The sequence below is a fragment of the Pleurodeles waltl genome, chromosome 12 (assembly GCF_031143425.1).
Source record: "Pleurodeles waltl isolate 20211129_DDA chromosome 12, aPleWal1.hap1.20221129, whole genome shotgun sequence".
NCBI classification, from domain to species: domain Eukaryota; kingdom Metazoa; phylum Chordata; class Amphibia; order Caudata; family Salamandridae; genus Pleurodeles; species Pleurodeles waltl.
In genome coordinates this window covers 553479757-553506405 of record NC_090451.1, presented here as the reverse complement: position 1 = coordinate 553506405, position 26649 = coordinate 553479757, and the positions used below count along the sequence as shown (strand labels likewise).

General features: G+C 49.2%; 18 non-coding genes across 18 annotated transcripts; all 18 read right to left on the bottom strand.

Annotated features, from left to right (window-relative positions):
- Positions 1-30: 30 nt before the first annotated feature.
- Positions 31-146, bottom strand: LOC138268782 (U5 spliceosomal RNA). The gene has a single exon (XR_011200082.1). It is a non-coding gene; the product is annotated as a U5 spliceosomal RNA (small nuclear RNA).
- Positions 147-1430: 1284 nt separating this feature from the next.
- On the bottom strand, positions 1431-1546 carry LOC138268920 (U5 spliceosomal RNA). Its single transcript, XR_011200207.1, has one exon. It is a non-coding gene; the product is annotated as a U5 spliceosomal RNA (small nuclear RNA).
- Positions 1547-3755: 2209 nt separating this feature from the next.
- LOC138268780 (U5 spliceosomal RNA) lies at positions 3756-3871 on the bottom strand. Its single transcript, XR_011200080.1, has one exon. It is a non-coding gene; the product is annotated as a U5 spliceosomal RNA (small nuclear RNA).
- A 1279-nt stretch (positions 3872-5150) lies between these two features.
- On the bottom strand, positions 5151-5266 carry LOC138268781 (U5 spliceosomal RNA). Its single transcript, XR_011200081.1, has one exon. It is a non-coding gene; the product is annotated as a U5 spliceosomal RNA (small nuclear RNA).
- Positions 5267-6549: 1283 nt separating this feature from the next.
- LOC138268788 (U5 spliceosomal RNA) lies at positions 6550-6665 on the bottom strand. The gene has a single exon (XR_011200088.1). It is a non-coding gene; the product is annotated as a U5 spliceosomal RNA (small nuclear RNA).
- A 1279-nt stretch (positions 6666-7944) lies between these two features.
- On the bottom strand, positions 7945-8060 carry LOC138268954 (U5 spliceosomal RNA). Its single transcript, XR_011200238.1, has one exon. It is a non-coding gene; the product is annotated as a U5 spliceosomal RNA (small nuclear RNA).
- Positions 8061-9342: 1282 nt separating this feature from the next.
- Positions 9343-9458, bottom strand: LOC138268825 (U5 spliceosomal RNA). The gene has a single exon (XR_011200124.1). It is a non-coding gene; the product is annotated as a U5 spliceosomal RNA (small nuclear RNA).
- A 1282-nt stretch (positions 9459-10740) lies between these two features.
- Positions 10741-10856, bottom strand: LOC138268953 (U5 spliceosomal RNA). Its single transcript, XR_011200237.1, has one exon. It is a non-coding gene; the product is annotated as a U5 spliceosomal RNA (small nuclear RNA).
- A 2206-nt stretch (positions 10857-13062) lies between these two features.
- LOC138268883 (U5 spliceosomal RNA) lies at positions 13063-13178 on the bottom strand. Its single transcript, XR_011200178.1, has one exon. It is a non-coding gene; the product is annotated as a U5 spliceosomal RNA (small nuclear RNA).
- A 1282-nt stretch (positions 13179-14460) lies between these two features.
- On the bottom strand, positions 14461-14576 carry LOC138268783 (U5 spliceosomal RNA). The gene has a single exon (XR_011200083.1). It is a non-coding gene; the product is annotated as a U5 spliceosomal RNA (small nuclear RNA).
- Positions 14577-15859: 1283 nt separating this feature from the next.
- On the bottom strand, positions 15860-15975 carry LOC138268952 (U5 spliceosomal RNA). The gene has a single exon (XR_011200236.1). It is a non-coding gene; the product is annotated as a U5 spliceosomal RNA (small nuclear RNA).
- A 1282-nt stretch (positions 15976-17257) lies between these two features.
- LOC138268824 (U5 spliceosomal RNA) lies at positions 17258-17373 on the bottom strand. The gene has a single exon (XR_011200123.1). It is a non-coding gene; the product is annotated as a U5 spliceosomal RNA (small nuclear RNA).
- A 1285-nt stretch (positions 17374-18658) lies between these two features.
- LOC138268841 (U5 spliceosomal RNA) lies at positions 18659-18772 on the bottom strand. The gene has a single exon (XR_011200139.1). It is a non-coding gene; the product is annotated as a U5 spliceosomal RNA (small nuclear RNA).
- A 1283-nt stretch (positions 18773-20055) lies between these two features.
- Positions 20056-20171, bottom strand: LOC138268804 (U5 spliceosomal RNA). The gene has a single exon (XR_011200103.1). It is a non-coding gene; the product is annotated as a U5 spliceosomal RNA (small nuclear RNA).
- Positions 20172-21454: 1283 nt separating this feature from the next.
- On the bottom strand, positions 21455-21570 carry LOC138268793 (U5 spliceosomal RNA). Its single transcript, XR_011200092.1, has one exon. It is a non-coding gene; the product is annotated as a U5 spliceosomal RNA (small nuclear RNA).
- Positions 21571-22853: 1283 nt separating this feature from the next.
- On the bottom strand, positions 22854-22969 carry LOC138268801 (U5 spliceosomal RNA). Its single transcript, XR_011200100.1, has one exon. It is a non-coding gene; the product is annotated as a U5 spliceosomal RNA (small nuclear RNA).
- A 1283-nt stretch (positions 22970-24252) lies between these two features.
- LOC138268878 (U5 spliceosomal RNA) lies at positions 24253-24368 on the bottom strand. Its single transcript, XR_011200173.1, has one exon. It is a non-coding gene; the product is annotated as a U5 spliceosomal RNA (small nuclear RNA).
- Positions 24369-25651: 1283 nt separating this feature from the next.
- LOC138268813 (U5 spliceosomal RNA) lies at positions 25652-25767 on the bottom strand. The gene has a single exon (XR_011200112.1). It is a non-coding gene; the product is annotated as a U5 spliceosomal RNA (small nuclear RNA).
- Positions 25768-26649: the final 882 nt, after the last annotated feature.

Here is a 26649-nt window from a genome sequence, read left to right as displayed (position 1 = left end):
TAGCACTTTTGTCTTCAACAAACAATAAACAGCCTCACCTGTGGCAAGGCCTCAAAAAATTGAATGAAACTCTTAAACGTTCCTCTCCACGGAAATCTTTAGCAAAAGGCGAAAGATTTATTCGTTTTGAAGAGAAACCCGAGTGTGTTACAAGCTGAGCCTAGCAGGGCATGTGGCGCCACAAACAGAGACCCTGCCATTGCGAGGGCGAGGGTCCGAGAGGTGGCTTTTTCGTCCTACTTAACAGGGCAAGAACCACAGGGGAAAGCAAAACAGCCCAAAAGTTCAAGGCCCCTGCTTCAAGTAGAGAAAGAAAAAATGGTGGACCGTTTTCAGAGTTCTGTCTGGGCATATGCAAATTTCGGTGGCACTCGCCTCAGCTGATTGGCCAGGGTGAGTCTGCTGGGCAGGGAAAACGGAAAGCTGGAGGCAGGCTGTAAGTGAAGTGGGCGAGCAGGGAAACGTTTTTCTATAGATTGTGTGTATTGAATGCCACTGATGCCACAGTAAGGCTTTGCAGCGCTAATAGTATTCCCATTAGACACCACCCAGGTACGCAGCAGCAGGCAGGTGCAAATAAGGGAATACCGAGCAGAAGCTGAGGTATCAATGGTAAATGCTGGCTTTTTTTCTCCGTGCAATGCTTTCCTGACACGGTTATCTTCTGGTAGATTTTGCCAGACATTTGTGTGCAGTGTTAAAGCAATTAGACAGAATGTTGAACCCAGTTCTGCTGCAAAAGAGTGCTGCTTACCTTCCCATGGCCTCAGAGGCAGCACACTTTAAATCAGCTCGGCCTGCCTGTATCACTATCCCTTTCGGTTTTGAGTCACTCTCTGGGCCTTTTGTCTCCATGATAATTTACCCTTTCCTGCACTAACCATCCCATCCAAATGCAGTGGGCCACCACCATGCTCCAGAACATGTCATGTGCTTTCTGGCACATCCTCTAGCTGAGCCTGAATCTAAAAGGATCTAGCTAGCTAGGCCAGAGTCACAAGCCAGACACCTCCTTTCAAAAGAATCTGAGAGGGAGCCAGCCCAGGACAAGCCATCTTTACACCTCCCAAGATACCCAGAACTAGCCTCCTGTATCCCTCCAGGGGCACCAATAACGAGCAAGCCCCATGAAAAGCACAGCCTGAGTGTTGGTGGCCACCTGTGAAAAGTAGTGTGACCCCTGGCCTGCTGGCAGCAGAGATGTTGGGAGCAGAGACAATCTAATGCCTGCTGTTGTGATGATTCAAGACAGCCAAGAAAAGCGGCCTCACGCTCCGCAGAAATTCTTTCCCATGAGCCACCTGGCCTATGCAAATGAGTAGACAGCAGGCCTCAGAACAAAACACCTACTTCTTCTCGCAAAGGAAACAGCAGACAGCTCACAGGTGTACCCCAACTGCTAGCACTTTTGTCTTCAACAAACAATAAACAGCCTCACCTGTGGCAAGGCTTCAAAAAATTGAATGAAACTCGTAAACGTTCCTCTCCACGGAAATCTTTAGTAAAAGGCGAAAGATTTATTCGTTTTGAAGAGAAACCCGAGTGTGTTACAAGCTGAGCCTAGCAGGGCATGTGGCGCCACAAACAGAGACCCTGCCATTGCGAGGGCGAGGGTCCGAGAGGTGGTTTTTTCGTCCTACTTAACAGGGCAAGAACCACAGGAGAAAGCAAAACAGCCCAAAAGTTCAAGGCCCCTCCTTCAAGTAGAGAAAGAAAAAATGGTGGACCGTTTTCAGAGTTCTGTCTGGGCATATGCAAATTTCGGTGGCACTCGCCTCAGCTGATTGGCCAGGGTGAGTCTGCTGGGCAGGGAAAACGGAAAGCTGGAGGCAGGTTGTAAGTGAAGTGGGCGAGCAGGGAAACGTTTTTCTATAGATTGTGGCCCGTATTTATACTCCGTTTGCGACGAATTAGCGTCGTTTTTTTCGACGCAAATTCGGCGCAAAACTAACGCCATATTTATACTTTGGCGTTAGACACGTCTAGCGCCAAAGTATGGGCAAATAGCGTCCTTTTATTGCGTGAACGCCTTCCTTGCGTTAATGAGATGCAAGGAAGGCGTTCCCGTCTAAAAAAATGACGGCGACGCAAATGCGTCGTATTTATACTCCCGGGCAAAAATCACGCCCGGGAGGTGGCGGGTCAAAAAACCCCGCATTTGCGCCACTATTTAACGCCTGGGTCAGGGTAGGCGTTAAGAGGCCTGTGGGCTCAAAATGAGCCCACAGGTGCCCTCCCCTGCCCCCAGGGACCCCCCCTGCCACCCCTGCCCACCCCAGGAGGGCACCCAAGGATGGAGGGACCCACCCCAGGGACATTCAGGTAAGTTCAGGTAAGTATAATTTTTTATATATTTTTTTTTTTTTTGGGTGGCATAGGGGGGCCTTATTTGTGCCCCCCTACATGCCACTATGCCCAATGACCATGCCCAGGGGACATAAGTCCCCTGGGCATGGCCATTGGGCAAGGGGGCATGACTCCTGTCTTTACTAAGACAGGAGTCATTTAAATGGCGTCTAGGCGTCGAAAATAATGGCGCAAATCTGGTTGAGGCGATTTTTTTGCCTCAACCTGACTTGCCCCATTTTAAGACGCCCTAACGCCATTTTCCCCCTACGCCGGCGCTGCCTGGTCTACGTGGGTTTTTTCCACGCACACCAGGCAGCGGCGGTCTGCTAGCGCCGGCTAACGCCATTCCATAAATACGGCGCCCGCATGGCGCTTCAGAATGGCGTTAGACGGCGCTAAATTTTTTCACGCTAAACTGCGTTAGCGCAGTTTAGCGTCAAAAAGTATAAATATGGGCCTGTGTGTATTAAATGCCACTGATGCCACGGTAAGGCTTTGCAGCGCTAATAGTATTCCCATTAGACACCACCCAGGCACGCAGCAGCAGGCAGGTGCAAATAAGGGAATACCGAGCAGAAGCTGAGGTATCAATGGTAAATGCTGGCTTTTTTTCTCCCTGCAATGCTTTCCTGACACGGTTATCTTCTGGTAGATTTTGCCAAACATTTGTGTGCAGTGTTAAAGCAATTAGACAGAATGTTGAACCCAGTTCTGCTGCAAAAGAGTGCTGCTTACCTTCCCATGGCCTCAGAGGCAGCACACTTTAAAGCAGCTCGGCCTGCCTGTATAACTATCCCTTTCGGTTGGAGTCACTCTCTGGGCCTTTTGTCTCCATGATAATTTACCCTTTCCTGCACTAACCATCCCATCCAAATGCAGTGGGCCACCACCATGCTCCAGAAAATGTCATGTGCTTTCTGGCACATCCTCTAGCTGAGCCTGAATCTAAAAGGATCTAGCTAGCTAGGCCAGAGTCACAAGCCAGACACCTCCTTTCAAAAAAATCTGAGAGGGAGCCAGCCCAGGACTAGCCATCTTTACACCTCCCAAGGTACCCATAGCCTCCTTTATACCTCCAGGGGCACCAATAACAGACAAGCCCTATGAAAAGCACAGCCTGACTGTTGGTGGCCACCTGTGAAAAGTAGGGTGACCCCTGGCCTGCTGGCAGCAGAGATGTTGGGAGCAGAGACAATCTAATGCCTGCTGTTGTGATGATTCAAGACAGCCAAGAAAAGCGGCCTCACGCTCCGCAGAAATTCTTTCCCATGAGCCACCTGGCCTATGCAAATGAGTAGACAGCAGGCCTCAGAACAAAACACCAACTTCCTCTCGCAAAGGAAACAGCAGACAGCCCACAGGTGTACCCCAACTGCTATCACTTTTGTCTTCAACAAACAATAAACAGCCTCACCTGTGGCAAGGCCTCAAAAAATTGAATCAAACTCGTAAACATTCCTCTCCACGGAAATCTTTAGTAAAAGGCGAAAGATTTATTCGTTTTGAAGAGAAACCCGAGTGTGTTACAAGCTGAGCCTAGCAGGGCATGTGGCGCCACAAACAGAGACTCTGCCATTGCGAGGGCGAGGGTCCGAGAGGTGGTTTTTTCGTCCTACTTAACAGGGCAAGAACCAGAGGGGAAAGCAAAACAGCCCAAAAGTTCAAGGCCCCTGCTTCAAGTAGAGAAAGAAAAAATGGTGGACCGTTTTCAGAGTTCTGTCTGGGCATATGCAAATTTCGGTGGCACTCGCCTCAGCTGATTGGCCAGGGTGAGTCTGGTGGGCAGGGAAAACGGAAAGCTGGAGGCAGGCTGTAAGTGAAGTGGGCGAGCAGGGAAACGTTTTTCTATAGATTGTGTGTATTGAATGCCACTGATGCCACAGTAAGGCTTTGCAGCGCTAATAGTATTCCCATTAGACACCACCCAGGTACGCAGCAGCAGGCAGGTGCAAGTAAGGGAATACCGAGCAGAAGCTGAGGTATCAATGGTAAATGCTGGCTTTTTTTCTCCCTGCAATGCTTTCCTGACACGGTTATCTTCTGGTAGATTTTGCCAGACATTTGTGTGCAGTGTTAAAGCAATTAGACAGAATGTTGAACCCAGCTCTGCTACAAAAGAGTGCTGCTTACCTTCCCATGGCCTCAGAGGCAGCACACTTTAAAGCAGCTCGGCCTGCCTGTATCACTATCCCTTTCGGTTGGAGTCACTCTCTGGGCCTTTTGTCTCCATGATAATTTACCCTTTCCTGCACGAACCATCCCATCCAAATGCAGTGGGCCACCACCATGCTCCAGAAAATGTCATGTGCTTTCTAGCACATCCTCTAGCTGAGCCTGAATCTAAAAGGATCTAGCTAGCTAGGCCAGAGTCACAAGCCAGACACCTCCTTTCAAAAGAATCTGAGAGGGAGCCAGCCCAGGACTAGCCATCTTTACACCTCCCAAGGTACCCATAGCCTCCTTTATACCTCCAGGGGCACCATTAACAGACAAGCCCTATGAAAAGCACAGCCTGACTGTTGGTGGCCACCTGTGAAAAGTAGGGTGACCCCTGGCCTGCTGGCAGCAGAGATGTTGGGAGCAGAGACAATCTAATGCCTGCTGTTGTGATGATTCAAGACAGCCAAGAAAAGCGGCCTCACGCTCCGCAGAAATTCTTTCCCATGAGCCACCTGGCCTATGCAAATGAGTAGACAGCAGGCCTCAGAACAAAACACCAACTTCCTCTCGCAAAGGAAACAGCAGACAGCCCACAGGTGTACCCCAACTGCTAGCACTTTTGTCTTCAACAAACAATAAACAGCCTCACCTGTGACAAGGACTCAAAAAATTGAATGAAACTCGTAAACGTTCCTCTCCACGGAAATCTTTAGTAAAAGGCAAAAGATTTATTCGTTTTGAAGAGAAACCCGAGTGTGTTACAAGCTGAGCCTAGCAGGGCATGTGGCGCCACAAACAGAGACTCTGCCATTGCGAGGGCGAGGGTCCGAGAGGTGGTTTTTTCGTCCTACTTAACAGGGCAAGAACCACAGGGGAAAGCAAAACAGCCCAAAAGTTCAAGGCCCCTGCTTCAAGTAGAGAAAGAAAAAATGGTGGACCGTTTTCAGAGTTCTGTCTGGGCATATGCAAATTTCGGTGGCACTCGCCTCAGCTGATTGGCCAGGGTGAGTCTGCTGGGCAGGGAAAACGGAAAGCTGGAGGCAGGCTGTAAGTGAAGTGGGCGAGCAGGGAAACGTTTTTCTATAGATTGTGTGTATTGAATGCCACTGATGCCACAGTAAGGCTTTGCAGCGCTAATAGTATTCCCATTAGACACCACCCAGGTACGCAGCAGCAGGCAGGTGCAAGTAAGGGAATACCGAGCAGAAGCTGAGGTATCAATGGTAAATGCTGGCTTTTTTTCTCCCTGCAATGCTTTCCTGACACGGTTATCTTCTGGTAGATTTTGCCAGACATTTGTGTGCAGTGTTAAAGCAATTAGACAGAATGTTGAACCCAGTTCTGCTGCAAAAGAGTGCTGCTTACCTTCACATGGCCTCAGAGGCAGCACACTTTAAAGCAGCTCGGCCTGCCTGTATCACTATCCCTTTCGGTTGGAGTCACTCTCTGGGCCTTTTGTCTCCATGATAATTTACCCTTTCCTGCACTAAGCATCCCATCCAAATGCAGTGGGCCACCACCATGCTCCAGAAAATATCATGTGCTTTCTGGCACATCCTCTAGCTGAGCCTGAATCTAAAAGGATCTAGCTAGCTAGGCCAGAGTCACAAGCCAGACACCTCCTTTCAAAAGAATCTGAGAGGGAGCCAGCCCAGAACTAGCCATCTTTACACCTCCCAAGGAACCCAGAACTAGCCTCCTGTATACCTCCAGGAGCACCAATAACGGGCAAGCCCTATGAAAAGCACAGCCTGAGTGTTGGTGGCCACCTGTGAAAAGTAGGTTGACTCCTGGCCTGCTGGCAGCAGAGATGTTGGGAGCAGAGACAATCTAATGTCTGCTGTTGTGATGATTCAAGACAGCCAAGAAAAGCGGCCTCACGCTCCGCAGAAATTCTTTCCCATGAGCCACCTGGCCTATGCAAATGAGTAGACAGCAGGCCTCAGAACAAAACACCAACTTCCTCTCGCAAAGGAAACAGCAGACAGCCCATAGGTGTACCCCAACTGCTAGCACTTTTGTCTTCAACAAACAATAAACAGCCTCACCTGTGGCAAGGACTCAAAAAATTGAATGAAACTCGTAAACGTTCCTCTCCACGGAAATCTTTAGTAAAAGGCAAAAGATTTATTCGTTTTGAAGAGAAACCCGAGTGTGTTACAAGCTGAGCCTAGCAGGGCATGTGGCGCCACAAACAGAGACTCTGCCATTGCGAGTGCGAGGGTCCGAGAGGTGGTTTTTTCGTCCTACTTAACAGGGCAAGAACCACAGGGGAAAGCAAAACAGCCCAAAAGTTCAAGGCCCCTGCTTCAAGTAGAGAAAGAAAAAATGGTGGACCGTTTTCAGAGTTCTGTCTGGGCATATGCAAATTTCGGTGGCACTCGCCTCAGCTGATTGGCCAGGGTGAGTCTGCTGGGCAGGGAAAACGGAAAGCTGGAGGCAGGCTGTAATTGAAGTGGGCGAGCAGGGAAACGTTTTTCTATAGATTGTGTGTATTGAATGCCACTGATGCCACAGTAAGGCTTTGCAGCGCTAATAGTATTCCCATTAGACACCACCCAGGTACGCAGCAGCAGGCAGGTGCAAATAAGGGAATACCGAGCAGAAGCTGAGGTATCAATGGTAAATGCTGGCTTTTTTTCTCCCTGCAATGCTTTCCTGACACGGTTATCTTCTGGTAGATTTTGCCAAACATTTGTGTGCAGTGTTAAAGCAATTAGACAGAATGTTGAACCCAGTTCTGCTGCAAAAGAGTGCTGCTTACCTTCCCATGGCCTCAGAGGCAGCACACTTTAAAGCAGCTCGGCCTGCCTGTATCACTATCCCTTTCGGTTGGAGTCACTCTCTGGGCCTTTTGTCTCCATGATAATTTACCCTTTCCTGCACTAACCATCCCATCCAAATGCAGTGGGCCACCACCATGCTCCAGAAAATGTCATGTGCTTTCTGGCACATCCTCTAGCTGAGCCTGAATCTAAAAGGATCTAGCTAGCTAGGCCAGAGTCACAAGCCAGACACCTCCTTTCAAAAAAATCTGAGAGGGAGCCAGCCCAGGACTAGCCATCTTTACACCTCCCAAGGTACCCATAGCCTCCTTTATACCTCCAGGGGCACCAATAACAGACAAGCCCTATGAAAAGCACAGCCTGACTGTTGGTGGCCACCTGTGAAAAGTAGGGTGACCCCTGGCCTGCTGGCAGCAGAGATGTTGGGAGCAGAGACAATCTAATGCCTGCTGTTGTGATGATTCAAGACAGCCAAGAAAAGCGGCCTCACGCTCCGCAGAAATTCTTTCCCATGAGCCACCTGGCCTATGCAAATGAGTAGACAGCAGGCCTCAGAACAAAACACCAACTTCCTCTCGCAAAGGAAACAGCAGACAGCCCACAGGTGTACCCCAACTGCTAGCACTTTTGTCTTCAACAAACAATAAACAGCCTCACCTGTGGCAAGGCCTCAAAAAATTGAATGAAACTCGTAAACGTTCCTCTCCACGGAAATCTTTAGTAAAAGGCAAAAGATTTATTCGTTTTGAAGAGAAACCCGAGTGTGTTACAAGCTAAGCCTAGCAGGGCATGTGGCGCCACAAACAGAGACTCTGCCATTGCGAGGGCGAGGGTCCGAGAGGTGGTTTTTTTCGTCCTACTTAACAGGGCAAGAACCACAGGGGAAAGCAAAACAGCCCAAAAGTTCAAGGTCCTGCTTCAAGTAGAGAAAGAAAAAATGGTGGACCGTTTTCAGAGTTCTGTCTGGGCATATGCAAATTTCGGTGGCACTCGCCTCAGCTGATTGGCCAGGGTGAGTCTGCTGGGCAGGGAAAACGGAAAGCTGGAGGCAGGCTGTAAGTGAAGTGGGCGAGCAGGGAAACGTTTTTCTATAAATTGTGTGTATTGAATGCCACTGATGCCACAGTAAGGCTTTGCAGCGCTAATAGTATTCCCATTAGACACCACCCAGGTACGCAGCAGCAGGCAGGTGCAAATAAGGGAATACCGAGCAGAAGCTGAGGTATCAATGGTAAATGCTGGCTTTTTTTCTCCCTGCAATGCTTTCCTGACACAGTTATCTTCTGATAGATTTTGCCAGACACTTGTGTGCAGTGTTAAAGCAATTAGACAGAATGTTGAACCCAGTTCTGCTGCAAAAGAGTGCTGCTTACCTTCCCATGGCCTCAGAGGCAGCACACTTTAAAGCAGCTCGGCCTGCCTGTATCACTATCCCTTTCTGTTGGAGTCACTCTCTGGGCCTTTTGTCTCCATGATAATTTACCCTTTCCTGCACTAACCAACCCATCCAAATGCAGTGGGCCACCACCATGCTCCAGAAAATGTCATGTGCTTTCTGGCACATCCTCTAGCTGAGCCTGAATCTAAAATGATCTAGCTAGCTAGGCCAGAGTCACAAGCCAGACGCCTCCTTTCAAAAGAATCTGAGAGGGAGCCAGCCCAGGACTAGCCATCTTACACCTCCCAAGGTACCCAGAACTAGCCTCCTGTATACCTCCAGGGGCACCAATAACGGGCAAGCCCTATGAAAAGCACAGCCTGAGTGTTGGTGGCCACCTGTGAAAAGTAGGGTGACTCCTGGCCTGCTGGCAGCAGAGATGTTGGGAGCACAGACAATCTAATGCCTGCTGTTGTGATGATTCAAGACAGCCAAGAAAAGCGGCCTCACGCTCCGCAGAAATTCTTTCCCATGAGCAACCTGGCCTATGCAAATGAGTAGACAGCAGGCCTCAGAACAAAACACCAACTTCCTCTCGCAAAGGAAACAGCAGACAGCCCACAGGTGTACCCCAACTGCTAGCACTTTTGTCTTCAACAAACAATAAACAGCCTCACCTGTGGCAAGGCCTCAAAAAATTGAATGAAACTCGTAAACGTTCCTCTCCATGGAAATCTTTAGAAAAAGGCGAAAGATTTATTCGTTTTGAAGAGAAACCCGAGTGTGTTACAAGCTGAGCCTAGCAGGGCATGTGGCGCCACAAACAGAGACTCTGCCATTGCGAGGGCGAGGGTCCGAGAGGTGGTTTTTTCGTCCTACTTAACAGGGCAAGAACCACAGGGGAAAGCAAAACAGCCCAAAAGTTCAAGGTCCTGCTTCAAGTAGAGAAAGAAAAAATGGTGGACCGTTTTCAGAGTTCTGTCTGGGCATATGCAAATTTCGGTGGCACTCGCCTCAGCTGATTGGCCAGGGTGAGTCTGCTGGGCAGGGAAAACGGAAAGCTGGAGGCAGGCTGTAAGTGAAGTGGGCGAGCAGGGAAACGTTTTTCTATAGATTGTGTGTATTGAATGCCACTGATGCCACAGTAAGGCTTTGCAGCGCTAATAGTATTCCCATTAGACACCACCCAGGTACGCAGCAGCAGGCAGGTGCAAATAAGGGAATACCGAGCAGAAGCTGAGGTATCAATGGTAAATGCTGGCTTTTTTTCTCCCTGCAATGCTTTCCTGACACGGTTATCTTCTGGTAGATTTTGCCAGACATTTGTGTGCAGTGTTAAAGCAATTAGACAGAATGTTGAACCCAGTTCTGCTGCAAAAGAGTGCTGCTTACCTTCCCATGGCCTCAGAGGCAGCACACTTTAAAGCAGCTCGGCCTGCCTGTATCACTATCCCTTTCGGTTGGAGTCACTCTCTGGGCCTTTTGTCTCCATGATAATTTACCCTTTCCTGCACTAACCATCCCATCCAAATGCAGTGGGCCACCACCATGCTCCAGAAAATGTCATGTGCTTTCTGGCACATCCTCTAGCTGAGCCTGAATCTAAAAGGATCTAGCTAGCTAGGCCAGAGTCACAAGCCAGACACCTCCTTTCAAAAGAATCTGAGAGGGAGCCAGCCCAGGACTAGCCATCTTTACACCTCCCAAGGAACCCAGAACTAGCCTGCTGTATACCTCCAGGAGCACCAATAACGGGCAAGCCCTATGAAAAGCACAGCCTGAGTGTTGGTGGCCACCTGTGAAAAGTAGGGTGACTCCTGGCCTGCTGGCAGCAGAGATGTTGGGAGCAGAGACAATCTAATGCCTGCTGTTGTGATGATTCAAGACAGCCAAGAAAAGTGGCCTCACGCTCCGCAGAAATTCTTTCCCATGAGCCACCTGGCCTATGCAAATGAGTAGACAGCAGGCCTCAGAACAAAACACCAACTTCCTCTCGCAAAGGAAACAGCAGACAGCCCACAGGTGTACCCCAACTGCTAGCACTTTTGTCTTCAACAAACAATAAACAGCCTCACCTGTGGCAAGGCCTCAAAAAATTGAATGAAACTCGTAAACGTTCCTCTCCACGGAAATCTTTAGTAAAAGGCAAAAGATTTATTCGTTTTGAAGAGAAACCCGAGTGTGTTACAAGCTAAGACTAGCAGGGCATGTGGCGCCACAAACAGAGGCCCATATTTATACTTTTTGACGCTAAACTGCGCTAACGCAGTTTAGCGTCAAAAATTTTTGCGCCGTCTAACGCCATTCTGAAGCGCCATGCGGGCGCTGTATTTATGGAATGGCGTTAGCCGGCGCAAGCAGACCGGCGCTGCCTGGTTTGCGTGGAAAAAAACCACGTACACCAGACAGCGCCGGCGTAGGGGGAAAATGGCGTATGGGCGTCTTAAAATGGGGCAAGTCAGGTTACGTCGAAAAAATCATCGTAACCCGACTTGCGCCATTTTTTTCCGACGCCCATCCCCCATCAACATGACTCCTATCATTGTAAAGATAGGAGTCATGCCCCCTTGCCCAATGGCCATGCCCAGGGGACTTCTGTCCCCTGGGCATGGTCATTGGGCATAGTGGCATGTAGGGGGGCACAAATCAGGCCCCCCTATGCCACAAAAAAAAATTGAAAAATAACAAAAATTATACTTACCTGAACTTACCTGTACTTCACTGGGATGGGTCCCTCCATCCTTGGGTGTCCTCCTGGGGTGGGCAGGGGTGGCAGGGGGGGTCCCTGGGGGCAGGGGAGGGCACTGTGGGCTCATTTTGAGCCCACTTGTCCCTTAACGCCATCCCTGACCCAGGCGTTAAAAAGCGGCGCAAATGCGCCGTTTTTGGCCACGCCCACTCCCGGGCGTCATTTTTGCCCGGGAGTATAAATACCACGTAAAGGACTGGGAGTCATTTTTTAAGACGGGAACGCCTCCCTTGCATCTCATTAACGCAAGGAAGGGGTTCACGCTAAAAAATGACGCTCACTCCGGGCACTTTGGCGCCCGAAGCGTCTAACGCCATAGTATAAATATGGCGTTAGTTGGCGTTAGTTTAGCGTCGAATTTGCGTCGAAAAAAACGACGCAAATTCGGCGCAACCAGAGTATAAATACGGCCCAGAGACTCTGCCATTGCGAGGGCGAGGGTCCGAGAGGTGGTTTTTTTCATCCTACTTAACAGGGCAAGAACCACAGGGGAAAGCAAAACAGCCCAAAAGTTCAAGGTCCTGCTTCAAGTAGAGAAAGAAAAAATGGTGGACCGTTTTCAGAGTTCTGTCTGGGCATATGCAAATTTCGGTGGCACTCGCCTCAGCTGATTGGCCAGGGTGAGTCTGCTGGGCAGGGAAAACGGAAAGCTGGAGGCAGGCTGTAAGTGAAGTGGGCGAGCAGGGAAACGTTTTTCTATAAATTGTGTGTATTGAATGCCACTGATGCCACAGTAAGGCTTTGCAGCGCTAATAGTATTCCCATTAGACACCACCCAGGTACGCAGCAGCAGGCAGGTGCAAATAAGGGAATACCGAGCAGAAGCTGAGGTATCAATGGTAAATGCTGGCTTTTTTTCTCCCTGCAATGCTTTCCTGACACAGTTATCTTCTGGTAGATTTTGCCAGACACTTGTGTGCAGTGTTAAAGCAATTAGACAGAATGTTGAACCCAGTTCTGCTGCAAAAGAGTGCTGCTTACCTTCCCATGGCCTCAGAGGCAGCACACTTTAAAGCAGCTCGGCCTGCCTGTATCACTATCCCTTTCGGTTGGAGTCACTCTCTGGGCCTTTTGTCTCCATGATAATTTACCCTTTCCTGCACTAACCAACCCATCCAAATGCAGTGGGCCACCACCATGCTCCAGAAAATGTCATGTGCTTTCTGGTACATCCTCTAGCTGAGCCTGAATCTAAAAGGATCTAGCTAGCTAGGCCAGAGTCACAAGCCAGACACCTCCTTTCAAAAGAATCTGAGAGGGAGCCAGCCCAGGACTAGCCATCTTACACCTCCCAAGGTACCCAGAACTAGCCTCCTGTATACCTCCAGGGGCACCAATAACGGGCAAGCCCTATGAAAAGCACAGCCTGAGTGTTGGTGGCCACCTGTGAAAAGTAGGGTGACTCCTGGCCTGTTGGGAGCAGAGACAATCTAATGCCTGCTGTTGTGATGATTCAAGACAGCCAAGAAAAGCGGCCTCACGCTCCGCAGAAATTCTTTCCCATGAGCCACCTGGCCTATGCAAATGAGTAGACAGCAGGCCTCAGAACAAAACACCAACTTCCTCTCGCAAAGGAAACAGCAGACAGCCCACAGGTGTACCCCAACTGCTAGCACTTTTGTCTTCAACAAACAATAAACAGCCTCACCTGTGGCAAGGCCTCAAAAAATTGAATGAAACTCGTAAACGTTCTTCTCCATGAAAATCTTTAGTAAAAGGTGAAAGATTTATTCGTTTTGAAGAGAAACCCGAGTGTGTTACAAGCTGAGCCTAGCAGGGCATGTGGCGCCACAAACAGAGACTCTGCCATTGCGAGGGCGAGGGTCCGAGAGGTGGTTTTTTCGTCCTACTTAACAGGGCAAGAACCACAGGGGAAAGCAAAACAGCCCAAAAGTTCAAGGTCCTGCTTCAAGTAGAGAAAGAAAAAATGGTGGACCGTTTTCAGAGTTCTGTCTGGGCATATGCAAATTTCGGTGGCACTCGCCTCAGCTGATTGGCCAGGGTGAGTCTGCTGGGCAGGGAAAACGGAAAGCTGGAGGCAGGCTGTAAGTGAAGTGGGCGAGCAGGGAAACGTTTTTCTATAGATTGTGTGTATTGAATGCCACTGATGCCACAGTAAGGCTTTGCAGCGCTAATAGTATTCCCATTAGACACCACCCAGGTACGCAGCAGCAGGCAGGTGCAAATAAGGGAATACCGAGCAGAAGCTGAGGTATCAATGGTAAATGCTGGCTTTTTTTCTCCCTGCAATGCTTTCCTGACACGGTTATCTTCTGGTAGATTTTGCCAGACATTTGTGTGCAGTGTTAAAGCAATTAGACAGAATGTTGAACCCAGTTCTGCTGCAAAAGAGTGCTGCTTACCTTCCCATGGCCTCAGAGGCAGCACACTTTAAAGCAGCTCGGCCTGCCTGTATCACTATCCCTTTCGGTTGGAGTCACTCTCTGGGCCTTTTGTCTCCATGATAATTTACCCTTTCCTGCACTAACCATCCCATCCAAATGCAGTGGGCCACAACCATGCTCCAGAAAATGTCATGTGCTTTCTGGCACATCCTCTAGCTGAGCCTGAATCTAAAAGGATCTAGCTAGCTAGGCCAGAGTCACAAGCCAGACACATCCTTTCAAAAGAATCTGAGAGGGAGCCAGCCCAGGACTAGCCATCTTTACACCTCCCAAGGAACCCAGAACTAGCCTCCTGTATACCTCCAGGGGCACCAATAACGGGCAAGCCCTATGAAAAGCACAGCCTGAGTGTTGGTGGCCACCTGTGAAAAGTAGGGTGACTCCTGGCCTGCTGGCAGCAGAGATGTTGGGAGCAGAGACAATCTAATGCCTGCTGTTGTGATGATTCAAGGCAGCCAAGAAAAGTGGCCTCACGCTCCGCAGAAATTCTTTCCCATGAGCCACCTGGCCTATGCAAATGAGTAGACAGCAGGCCTCAGAACAAAACACCAACTTCCTCTCGCAAAAGAAACAGCAGACAGCCCACAGGTGTACCCCAACTGCTAGCACTTTTGTCTTCAACAAACAATAAACAGCCTCACCTGTGGCAAGGCCTCAAAAAATTGAATGAAACTCATAAACGTTCCTCTCCACGGAAATCTTTAGTAAAAGGCGAAAGATTTATTCGTTTTGAAGAGAAAACGGAGTGTGTTACAAGCTGAGCCTAGCAGGGCATGTGGCGCCACAAACAGAGACTCTGCCATTGCGAGGGCGAGGGTCCGAGAGGTGTTTTTTTTCGTCCTACTTAACAGGGCAAGAACCAGAGGGGAAAGCAAAACAGCCCAAAAGTTCAAGGTCCTGCTTCAAGTAGAGAAAGAAAAAATGGTGGACCGTTTTCAGAGTTCTGTCTGGGCATATGCAAATTTCGGTGGCACTCGCCTCAGCTGATTGGCCAGGGTGAGTCTGCTGGGCAGGGAAAACGGAAAGCTGGAGGCAGGCTGTAAGTGAAGTGGGCGAGCAGGGAAACGTTTTTCTATAGATTGTGTGTATTGAATGCCACTGATGCCACAGTAAGGCTTTGCAGCGCTAATAGTATTCCCATTAGACACCACCCAGGTACGCAGCAGCAGGCAGGTGCAAATAAGGGAATACCGAGCAGAAGCTGAGGTATCAATGGTAAATGCTGGCTTTTTTTCTCCCTGCAATGCTTTCCTGACACGGTTATCTTCTGGTAGATTTTGCCAGACATTTGTGTGCAGTGTTAAAGCAATTAGACAGAATGTTGAACCCAGTTCTGCTGCAAAAGAGTGCTGCTTACCTTCCCATGGCCTCAGAGGCAGCACACTTTAAAGCAGCTCGGCCTGCCTGTATCACTATCCCTTTCGGTTGGAGTCACTCTCTGGGCCTTTTGTCTCCATGATAATTTACCCTTTCCTGCACTAACCATCCCATCCAAATGCAGTGGGCCACCACCATGCTCCAGAAAATGTCATGTGCTTTCTGGCACATCCTCTAGCTGAGCCTGAATCTAAAAGGATCTAGCTAGCTAGGCCAGAGTCACAAGCCAGACACCTCCTTTCAAAAGAACCTGAGAGGGAGCCAGCCCAGGACTAGCCATCTTTACACCTCCCAAGGTACCCAGAACTAGCCTCCTGTATACCTCCAGGGGCACCAATAACGGGCAAGCCTTATGAAAAGCACAGCCTGAGTGTTGGTGGCCACCTGTGAAAAGTAGGGTGACCCCTGGCCTGCTGGCAGCAGAGATGTTGGGAGCAGAGACAATCTAATGCCTGCTGTTGTGATGATTCAAGACAGCCAAGAAAAGCGGCCTCACGCTCCACAGAAATTCTTTCCCATGAGCCACCTGGCCTATGCAAATGAGTAGACAGCAGGCCTCAGAACAAAACACCAACTTCCTCTCGCAAAGGAAACAGCAGACAGCCCACAGGTGTACCCCAACTGCTAGCACTTTTGTCTTCAACAAACAATAAACAGCCTCACCTGTGGCAAGGCCTCAAAAAATTGAATGAAACTCGTAAACGTTCCTCTCCACGGAAATCTTTAGTAAAAGGCAAAAGATTTATTCGTTTTGAAGAGAAACCCGAGTGTGTTACAAGCTGAGCCTAGCAGGGCATGTGGCGCCACAAACAGAGACTCTGCCATTGCGAGGGCGAGGGTCCGAGAGGTGGTTTTTTCGTCCTACTTAACAGGGCAAGAACCACAGGGGAAAGCAAAACAGCCCAAAAGTTCAAGGTCCTGCTTCAAGTAGAGAAAGAAAAAATGGTGGACCGTTTTCAGAGTTCTGTCTGGGCATATGCAAATTTCGGTGGCACTCGCCTCAGCTGATTGGCCAGGGTGAGTCTGCTGGGCAGGGAAAACGGAAAGCTGGAGGCAGGCTGTAAGTGAAGTGGGCGAGCAGGGAAACGTTTTTCTATAGATTGTGTGTATTGAATGCCACTGATGCCACAGTAAGGCTTTGCAGCGCTAATAGTATTCCCATTAGACACCACCCAGGTACGCAGCAGCAGGCAGGTGCATATAAGGGAATACCGAGCAGATGCTGAGGTATCAATGGTAAATGCTGGCTTTTTTTCTCCCTGCAATGCTTTCCTGACACGGTTATCTTCTGGTAGATTTTGCCAGACATTTGTGTGCAGTGTTAAAGCAATTAGACAGAATGTTGAACCCAGTTCTGCTGCAAAAGAGTGCTGCTTACCTTCCCATGGCCTCGGAGGCAGCACACTTTAAAGCAGCTTGGCCTGCCTGTATCACTATCCCTTTCGGTTGGAGTCACTCTCTGGGCCTTTTGTCTCCATGATAATTGACCCTTTCCTGCACTAACCATCACATCCAAATGCAGTGGGCCACCACCATGCTCCAGAAAATGTCATGTGCTTTCTGGCACATTCTCTAGCTGAGCCTGAATCTAAAAGGATCTAGCTAACTAGGCCAGAGTCACAAGCCAGACACCTCCTTTCAAAAGAATTTGAGAGGGAGCCAGCCCAGGACTAGCCATCTTTACACCTCCCAAGGTACCCAGAACTAGCCTCCTGTATACCTCCAGGGGCACCAATAACGGGCAAGCCCTATGAAAAGCACAGCCTGAGTGTTGGTGGCCACCTGTGAAAAGTAGGGTGACTCCTGGCCTGCTGGCAGCAGAGATGTTGGGAGCAGAGACAATCTAATGCCTGCTGTTGTGATGATTCAAGACAGCCAAGAAAAGTGGCCTCACGCTCCGCAGAAATTCTTTCCCATGAGCCACCTGGCCTATGCAAATGAGTAGACAGCAGGCCTCAGAACAAAACACCAACTTCCTCTCGCAAAGGAAACAGCAGACAGCCCACAGGTGTACCCCCACTGCTAGCACTTTTGTCTTCAACAAACAATAAACAGCCTCACCTGTGGCAAGGCCTCAAAAAATTGAATGAAACTCGTAAACGTTCCTCTCCACGGAAATCTTTAATAAAAGGCGAAAGATTTATTTGTTTTGAAGAGAAACCCGAGTGTGTTACAAGCTGAGCCTAGCAGGGCATGTGGCGCCACAAACAGAGACTCTGCCATTGCGAGGGCGAGGGTCCGAGAGGTGGTTTTTTTCGTCCTACTTAACAGGGCAAGAACCACAGGGGAAAGCAAAACAGCCCAAAAGTTCAAGGCCCCTGCTTCAAGTAGAGAAAGAAAAAATGGTGGACCGTTTTCAGAGTTCTGTCTGGGCATATGCAAATTTCGGTGGCACTCGCCTCAGCTGATTGGCCAGGGTGAGTCTGCTGGGTACTGAAAACGGAAAGCTGGAGGCAGGCTGTAAGTGAAGTGGGCGAGCAGGGAAACGTTTTTCTATAGATTGTGTGTATTGAATGCCACTGATGCCACAGTAAGGCTTTGCAGCGCTAATAGTATTCCCATTAGACACCACCCAGGTACGCCGCAGCAGGCAGGTGCAAGTAAGGGAATACCGAGCAGAAGCTGAGGTATCAATGGTAAATGCTGGCTTTTTTTCTCACTGCAATGCTTTCCTGACACAGTTATCTTCTGGTAGATTTTGCCAGACATTTGTGTGCAGTGTTAAAGCAATTAGACAGAATGTTGAACCCAGTTCTGCTGCAAAAGAGTGCTGCTTACCTTCCCATGGCCTCAGAGGCAGCACACTTTAAAGCAGCTCGGCCTGCCTGTATCACTATCCCTTTCGGTTGGAGTCACTCTCTGGGCCTTTTGTCTCCATGATAATTTACCCTTTCCTGCACTAACCATCCCATCCAAATGCAGTGGGCCACCACCATGCTCCAGAAAACGTCATGTGCTTTCTGGCACATCCTCTAGCTGAGCCTGAATCTAAAAGGATCTAGCTAGCTAGGCCAGAGTCACAAGCCAGACACCTCCTTTCAAAAGAATCTGAGAGGGAGCCAGCCCAGAACTAGCCATCTTTACACCTCCCAAGGCACCCAGAACTAGCCTCCTGTATACCTCCAGGGACACCAATAACGGGCAAGCCTTATGAAAAGCACAGCCTGAGTGTTGGTGGCCACCTGTGAAAAGTAGGGTGACCCCTGGCCTGCTGGCAGCAGAGATGTTGGGAGCAGAGACAATCTAATGCCTGCTGTTGTGATGATTCAAGACAGCCAAGAAAAGCGGCCTCACGCTCCACAGAAATTCTTTCCCATGAGCCACCTGACCTATGCAAATGAGTAGACAGCAGGCCTCAGAACAAAACACCAACTTCCTCTCGCAAAGGAAACAGCAGACAGTCCACAGGTGTACCCCAACTGCTAGCACTTTTGTATTCAACAAACAATAAACAGCCTCACCTGTGGCAAGGCCTAAAAAATTGAATGAAACTCGTAAACGTTCCTCTCCACGGAAATCTTTAGTAAAAGGTGAAAGATTTATTCGTTTTGAAGAGAAACCCGAGTGTGTTACAAGCTGAGCCTAGCAGGGCATGTGGCGCCACAAACAGAGACCCTGCCATTGCGAGTGCGAGGGTCCGAGAGGTGGTTTTTTCGTCCTACTTAACAGGGCAAGAACCAGAGGGGAAAGCAAAACAGCCCAAAAGTTCAAGGCCCCTGCTTCAAGTAGAGAAAGAAAAAATGGTGGACCGTTTTCAGAGTTCTGTCTGGGCATATGCAAATTTCGGTGGCACTCGCCTCAGCTGATTGGCCAGGGTGAGTCTGCTGGGCAGGGAAAACGGAAAGCTGGAGGCAGGCTGTAATTGAAGTGGGCGAGCAGGGAAACGTTTTTCTATAGATTGTGTGTATTGAATGCCACTGATGCCACAGTAAGGCTTTGCAGCGCTAATAGTATTCCCATTAGACACCACCCAGGTACGCAGCAGCAGGCAGGTGCAAATAAGGGAATACCGAGTAGAAGCTGAGGTATCAATGGTAAATGCTGGCTTTTTTTCTCCCTGCAATGCTTTCCTGACACGGTTATCTTCTGGTAGATTTTGCCAGACATTTGTGTGCAGTGTTAAAGCAATTAGACAGAATGTTGAACCCAGTTCTGCTGCAAAAGAGTGCTGCTTACCTTCCCATGGCCTCAGAGGCAGCACACTTTAAAGCAGCTCGGCCTGCCTGTATCACTATCCCTTTCGGTTGGAGTCACTCTCTGGGCCTTTTGTCTCCATGATAATTTACCCTTTCCTGCACTAACCATCCCATCCAAATGCAGTGGGCCACCACCATGCTCCAGAACATGTCATGTGCTTTCTGGCACATCCTCTAGCTGAGCCTGAATATAAAAGAATCTAGCTAGCTAGGCCAGAGTCACAAGCTAGACACCTCCTTTCAAAAGAATCTGAGAGGGAGCCAGCCCAGAACTAGCCATCTTTACACCTCCCAAGGTACCCAGAACTAGCCTCCTGTATACCTCCAGGGGCACCAATAACAGGCAAGCCTTATGCAAAGCACAGCCTGAGTGTTGGTGGCCACCTGTGAAAAGTAGGGTGACCCCTGGCCTGCTGGCAGCAGAGATGTTGGGAGCAGAGACAATCTAATGCCTGCTGTTGTGATGATTCAAGACAACCAAGAAAAGCGGCCTCACGCTCCACAGAAATTCTTTCCCATGAGCCACCTGGCCTATGCAAATGAGTAGACAGCAGGCCTCAGAACAAAACACCAACTTCCTCTCGCAAAGGAAACAGCAGACAGCCCACAGGTGTACCCCAACTGCTAGCACTTTTGTCTTCAACAAACAATAAACAGCCTCACCTGTGGCAAGACCTCAAAAAATTGAATAAAACTCGTAAACATTCCTCTCCACGGAAATCTTTAGTAAAAGGCGAAAGATTTATTCATTTTGAAGAGAAACCCGAGTGTGTTACAAGCTGAGCCCAGCAGGGCATGTGGCGCCACAAACAGAGACCCTGCCATTGCGAGGGCGAGGGTCCAAGAGGTGGTTTTTTCGTCCTACTTAACAGGGCAAGAACCACAGGGGAAAGCAAAACAGCCCAAACGTTCAAGGCCCCTGCTTCAAGTAGAGAAAGAAAAAATGGTGGACTGTTTTCAGAGTTCTGTCTGGGCATATGCAAATTTCGGTGGCACTCGCCTCAGCTGATTGGCCAGGGTGAGTCTGCTGGGCAGGGAAAACAGAAAGCTGGAGGCAGGCTGTAAGTGAAGTGGGCGAGCAGGGAAACGTTTTTCTATAGATTGTGTGTATTGAATGCCACTGATGCCACAGTAAGGCTTTGCAGCGCTAATAGTATTCCCATTAGACACCACCCAGGTACGCAGCAGCAGGCAGGTTCAAATAAGGGAATACCGAGCAGAAGCTGAGGTATCAATGGTAAATGCTGGCTTTTTTTCTCCCTGCAATGCTTTCCTGACACGGTTATCTTCTGGTAGATTTTGCCAGACATTTGTGTGCAGTGTTAAAGCAATTAGACAGAATGTTGAACCCAGTTCTGCTGCAAAAGAGTGCTGCTTACCTTCCCATGGCCTCAGAGGCAGCCCACTTTAAAGCAGCTCGGCCTGCCTGTATCACTATCCCTTTCGGTTGGAGTCACTCTCTGGGCCTTTTGTCTCCATGATAATTTACCCTTTCCTGCACTAACCATCCCATCCAAATGCAGTGGGCCACCACCATGCTCCAGAAAATGTCATGTGCTTTCTGGCACATCCTCTAGCTGAGCCTGAATCTAAAAGGATCTAGTTAGCTAAGCCAGAGTCACAAGCCAGACACCTCCTTTCAAAGGAATCTGAGAGGAAGCCAGCCCAGGCCTAGCCATCTTTACACCTCCCAAGGTACCCAGAACTAGCCTGCTGAATACCTCCAGGAGCACCAATAACGGGCAAGCCCTATGAAAAGCACAGCCTGAGTGTTGGTGGCCACCTGTGAAAAGTAGGGTGACTCCTGGCCTGCTGGCAGCAGAGATGTTGGGAGCAGAGACAATCTAATGCCTGCTGTTGTGATGATTCAAGACAGCCAAAAAAAGCGGCCTCACGCTCCGCAGAAATTCTTTCCCATGAGCCACCTGGCCTATGCAAATGAGTAGACAGCAGGCCTCAGAACAAAACACCAACTTCTTCTCACAAAGAAAACAGCAGACAGCCCACAGGTGTACCCCAACTGCTTGCACTTTTGTCTTCAACAAACAATAAACAGCCTCACCTGTGGCAAGGCCTCAAAAAATTGAATGAAACTCGTAAACGTTCCTCTCCACGGAAATCTTTAGTAAAAGACGAAAGATTTATTCGTTTTGAAGAGAAACCCGAGTGTGTTACAAGCTGAGCCTAGCAGGGCATGTGGCGCCACAAACAGAGACCCTGCCATTGCGAGGGCGAGGGTCCGAGAGGTGGTTTTTTCGTCCTACTTAACAGGGCAAGAACCACAGGGGAGAGCAAAACAGCCCAAACGTTCAAGGCCCCTGCTTCAAGTAGAGAAAGAAAAAATGGTGGACCGTTTTCAGGGTTCTGTCTGGGCATATGCAAATTTCGGTGGCACTCGCCTCAGCTGATTGGCCAGGGTGAGTCTGCTGGGCAGGGAAAACGGAAAGCTGGAGGCAGGCTGTAATTGAAGTGGGCGAGCAGGGAAACGTTTTTCTATAGATTGTGTGTATTGAATGCCACTGATGCCACAGTAAGGCTTTGCAGCGCTAATAGTATTCCCATTAGACACCACCCAGGTACGCAGCAGCAGGCAGGTGCAAATAAGGGAATACCGAGTAGAAGCTGAGGTATCAATGGTAAATGCTGGCTTTTTTTCTCCCTGCAATGCTTTCCTGACACGGTTATCTTCTGGTAGATTTTGCCAGACATTTGTGTGCAGTGTTAAAGCAATTAGACAGAATGTTGAACCCAGTTCTGCTGCAAAAGAGTGCTGCTTACCTTCCCATGGCCTCAGAGGCAGCACACTTTAAAGCAGCTCGGCCTGCCTGTATCACTATCCCTTTCGGTTGGAGTCACTCTCTGGGCCTTTTGTCTCCATGATAATTTACCCTTTCCTGCACTAACCATCCCATCCAAATGCAGTGGGCCACCACCATGCTCCAGAACATGTCATGTGCTTTCTGGCACATCCTCTAGCTGAGCCTGAATCTAAAAGGATCTAGCTAGCTAGGCCAGAGTCACAAGCCAGACACCTCCTTTAAATAGAATCTGAGAGGGAGCCAGCCCAGGACTAGTCATCTTTACACCTCCCAAGGTACCCAGAACTAGCCTCCTGTATACCTCCAGGGGCACCAATAACAGGCAAGCCCTATGAAAAGCACAGCCTGAGTGTTGGTGGCCACCTGTGAAAAGTAGGGTGACCCCTGGCCTGCTGGCAGCAGAGATGTTGGGAGCAGAGACAATCTAATCCCTGCTGTTGTGATGATTCAAGACAGCCAAGAAAAGCGGCCTCACGCTCCACAGAAATTCTTTCCCATGAGCCACCTGGCCTATGCAAATGAGTAGACAGCAGGCCTCAGAACAAAACACCAACTTCCTCTCGCAAAGGAAACAGCAGACAGCCCACAGGTGTACCCCAACTGCTAGCACTTTTGTCTTCAACAAACAATAAACAGCCTCACCTGTGGAAAGGCCTCAAAAAATTGAATGAAACTCGTAAACGTTCCTCTCCACGGAAATCTTTAGTAAAAAGCAAAAGATTTATTCGTTTTGAAGAGAAACCCGAGTGTGTTACAAGCAGAGCCTAGCAGGGCATGTGGCGCCACAAACAGAGACCCTGCCATTGCGAGGGCGAGGGTCCAAGAGGTGTTTTTTTCGTCCTACTTAACAGGGCAAGAACCAGAGGGGAAAGCAAAACAGCCCAAAAGTTCAAGGCCCCTGCTTCAAGTAGAGAAAGAAAAAATGGTGGACCGTTTTCAGAGTTCTGTCTGGGAATATGCAAATTTCGGTGGCACTCGCCTCAGCTGATTGGCCAGGGTGAGTCTGCTGGGCAGGGAAAACGGAAAGCTGGAGGCAGGCTGTAAGTGAAGTGGGCGAGCAGGGAAACGTTTTTCTATAGATTGTGTGTATTGAATGCCACTGATGCCACAGTAAGGCTTTGCAGCACTAATAGTATTCCCATTAGACACCACCCAGGTACGCAGCAGCAGGCAGGTTCAAATAAGGGAATACCGAGCAGAAGCTGAGGTATCAATGGTAAATGCTGGCTTTTTTTCTCCCTGCAATGCTTTCCTGACACGGTTATCTTCTGGTAGATTTTGCCAGACATTTGTGTGCAGTGTTAAAGCAATTAGACAGAATGTTGAACCCAGTTCTGCTGCAAAAGAGTGCTGCTTACCTTCCCATGGCCTCAGAGGCAGCACACTTTAAAGCAGCTCGGCCTGCCTGTATCACTATCAATTTCGGTTGGAGTCACTCTCTGGGCCTTTTGTCTCCATGATAATTTACCCTTTCCTGCACTAACCATCCCATCCAAATGCAGTGGGCCACCACCATGCTCCAAAAAATGTCATGTGCTTTCTGGCACATCCTCTAGCTGAGCCTGAATCTAAAAGGATCTAGCTAGCTAGGCCAGAGTCACAAGCCAGACACCTCCTTTCAAAGGAATCTGAGAGGGAGCCAGCCCAGAACTAGCCATCTTTACACCTGCCAAGGTACCCAGAACTAGCCTCCTGTATACCTCCAGGGGCACCAATAACGGGAAAGCCCTATGAAAAGCACAGCCTGAGTGTTGGTGGCCACCTGTGAAAAGTAGGGTGACCCCTGGCCTGCTGGCAGTAGAGATGTTGGGAGCAGAGACAATCTAATGCCTGCTGTTGTGATGATTCAAGACAGCCAAGAAAAGCGGCCTCACGCTCCGCAGAAATTCTTTCCCATGAGCCACCTGGCCTATGCAAATGAGTAGACAGCAGGCCTCAGAACAAAACACCAACTTCCTCTCGCAAAGGAAACAGCAGACAGCCCACAGGTGTACCCCAACTGCTAGCACTTTTGTCTTCAACAAACAATAAACAGCCTCACCTGTGGCAAGGCCTCAAAAAATTGAATGAAACTCGTAAACGTTCCGCTCCACGGAAATCTTTAGTAAAAGGCAACAGATGTATTCGTTTTGAAGAGAAACCCGAGTGTGTTACAAGCTGAGGCTAGCAGGGCATGTGGCGCCACAAACAAAGACTCTGCCATTGCGAGGGCGAGGGTCCGTGAGGTGGTTTTTTTGTCCTACTTAACAGGGCAAGAACCAGAGGGGAAAGCAAAACAGCCCAAAAGTTCAAGGCCCCTGCTTCAAGTAGAGAAAGAAAAAATGGTGGACCGTTTTCATAGTTCTGTCTGGGCATATGCAAATTTCGGTGGCACTCGCCTCAGCTGATTGGCCAGGGTGAGTCTGCTGGGCAGGGAAAACGGAAAGCTGGAGGCAGGCTGTAAGTGAAGTGGGCGAGCAGGGAAACGTTTTTCTATAGATTGTGTGTATTGAATGCCACTGATGCCACAGTAAGGCTTTGCAGCGCTAATAGTATTCCCATTAGACACCACCCAGGTAGGCAGCAGCAGGCAGGTGCAAATAAGGGAATACCGAGCAGAAGCTGAGGTATCAATGGTAAATGCTGGCTTTTTTTCTCCCTGCAATGCTTTCCTGACACGGTTATCTTCTGGTAGATTTTGCCAGACATTTGTGTGCAGTGTTAAAGCAATTAGACAGAATGTTGAACCGAGATCTGCTGCAAAAGAATGCTGCTTACCTTCCCATGGCCTCAGAGGCAGCACACTTTAAAGCTGCTCGGCCTGCCTGTATCACTATCCCATTCGGTTGGAGTCACTCTCTGGGCCTTTTGTCTCCATGATAATTTACCCTTTCCTGCACTAACCATCCCATCCAAATGCAGTGGGCCACCACCATGCTCCAGAGCATGTCATGTGCTTTCTGGCACATCCTCTAGCTGAGCCTGAATCTAAAAGAATCTAGCTAGCTAGGGCAGAGTCACAAGCCAGACACCTCCTTTCAAAAGAATCTGAGAGGGAGCCAGCCCAGGACTAGCCATCTTTACACCTCCCAAGGTACCCAGAACTAGCCTCCTGTATACCTCCAGGGGCACCAATAAGGGGCAAGCCCTATGAAAAGCACAGCCTGAGTGTTGGTGGCCACCTGTGAAAAGTAGGGTGACCCCTGGCCTGCTGGCAGCAGAGATGTTGGGAGCAGAGACAATCTAATGCCTGCTGTTGTGATGATTCAAGACAGCCAAGAAAAGCGGCCTCACGCTCCGCAGAAATTCTTTCCCATGAGCCACCTGGCCTATGCAAATGAGTAGACAGCAGGCCTCAGAACAAAACACCAACTTCCTCTCGCAAAGGAAACAGCAGACAGCCCACAGGTGTACCCCAACTGCTAGCACTTTTGTCTTCAACAAACAATAAACAGCCTCACCTGTGGCAAGGCCTCAAAAAATTGAATGAAACTCGTAAACGTTCCTCTCCACGGAAATCTTTAGTAAAAGGCGAAAAATGTATTCGTTTTGAAGAGAAACCCGAGTGTGTTACAAGCTAAGCCTAGCAGGGCATGTGGCGCCACAAACAGAGACTCTGCCATTGCGAGGGCGAGGGTCCGAGAGGTGGTTTTTTTGTCCTACTTAACAGGGCAAGAACCAGAGGGGAAAGCAAAACAGCCCAAAAGTTCAAGGCCCCTGCTTCAAGTAGAGAAAGAAAAAATGGTGGACCGTTTTCATAGTTCTGTCTGGGCATATGCAAATTTCGGTGGCACTCGCCTCAGCTGATTGGCCAGGGTGAGTCTGCTGGGCAGGGAAAACGGAAAGCTGGAGGCAGGCTGTAAGTGAAGTGGGCGAGCAGGGAAACGTTTTTCTATAGATTGTGTGTATTGAATGCCACTGATGCCACAGTAAGGCTTTGCAGCGCTAATAGTATTCCCATTAGACACCACCCAGGTAGGCAGCAGCAGGCAGGTGCAAATAAGGGAATACCGAGCAGAAGCTGAGGTATCAATGGTAAATGCTGGCTTTTTTTCTCCCTGCAATGCTTTCCTGACACGGTTATCTTCTGGTAGATTTTGCCAGACATTTGTGTGCAGTGTTAAAGCAATTAGACAGAATGTTGAACCGAGATCTGCTTCAAAAGAGTGCTGCTTACCTTCCCATGGCCTCAGAGGCAGCACACTTTAAAGCTGCTCGGCCTGCCGGTATCACTATCCCTTTCGGTTGGAGTCACTCTCTGGGCCTTTTGTCTCCATGATAATTTACCCTTTCCTGCACTAACCATCCCATCCAAATGCAGTGGGCCACCACCATGCTCCAGAGCATGTCATGTGCTTTCTGGCACATCCTCTAGCTGAGCCTGAATCTAAAAGGATCTAGCTAGCTAGGGCAGAGTCACAAGCCAGACACCTCCTTTCAAAAGAATCTGA